The following is a 421-nucleotide window of genomic DNA, read 5'->3' as shown; positions in this document are numbered from 1 at the left end:
AGGTTTCAGAGTGGTAGTCCTGTTAGTCTGTATCAGCAAAAACAAGGACGAGTCTCTTTGTTAGAGACTAACAAATTATTTGGACATAAGCTTTCGTGGGCTAGAACCCACTTCATCAGATGCCCATGAAAGCTTATGCCCAAATAAATTTTTATACTGTCAGTTTCTGACTTTACTGACAAAAACAGTTGTGCATTAATGTAATATTTACACAGAACATGTCAATCTACAGGACCTTAGTTTAAAATTTGCTATAAAAATATTTCATTAGTGAGCTGGTGAAGATTATAAAATCACATTTCTAAAAATGCTTGCATAGAGTTTTAGATGCACAATCATCTTTAGCCTTAAATGTGTGGATCTTACAGATATATAGTTTTTCAAATAAATCCTTCAGAAGACCCCCCTTATCTAAAATACA

The sequence above is a fragment of the Chelonoidis abingdonii genome, chromosome 1, assembly GCF_003597395.2.
Source record: "Chelonoidis abingdonii isolate Lonesome George chromosome 1, CheloAbing_2.0, whole genome shotgun sequence".
Classification (NCBI taxonomy): Eukaryota; Metazoa; Chordata; order Testudines; family Testudinidae; genus Chelonoidis; species Chelonoidis abingdonii.
The sequence above is the reverse complement of the archived record's forward strand: the minus strand, read 5'-3'. Positions refer to the sequence as shown.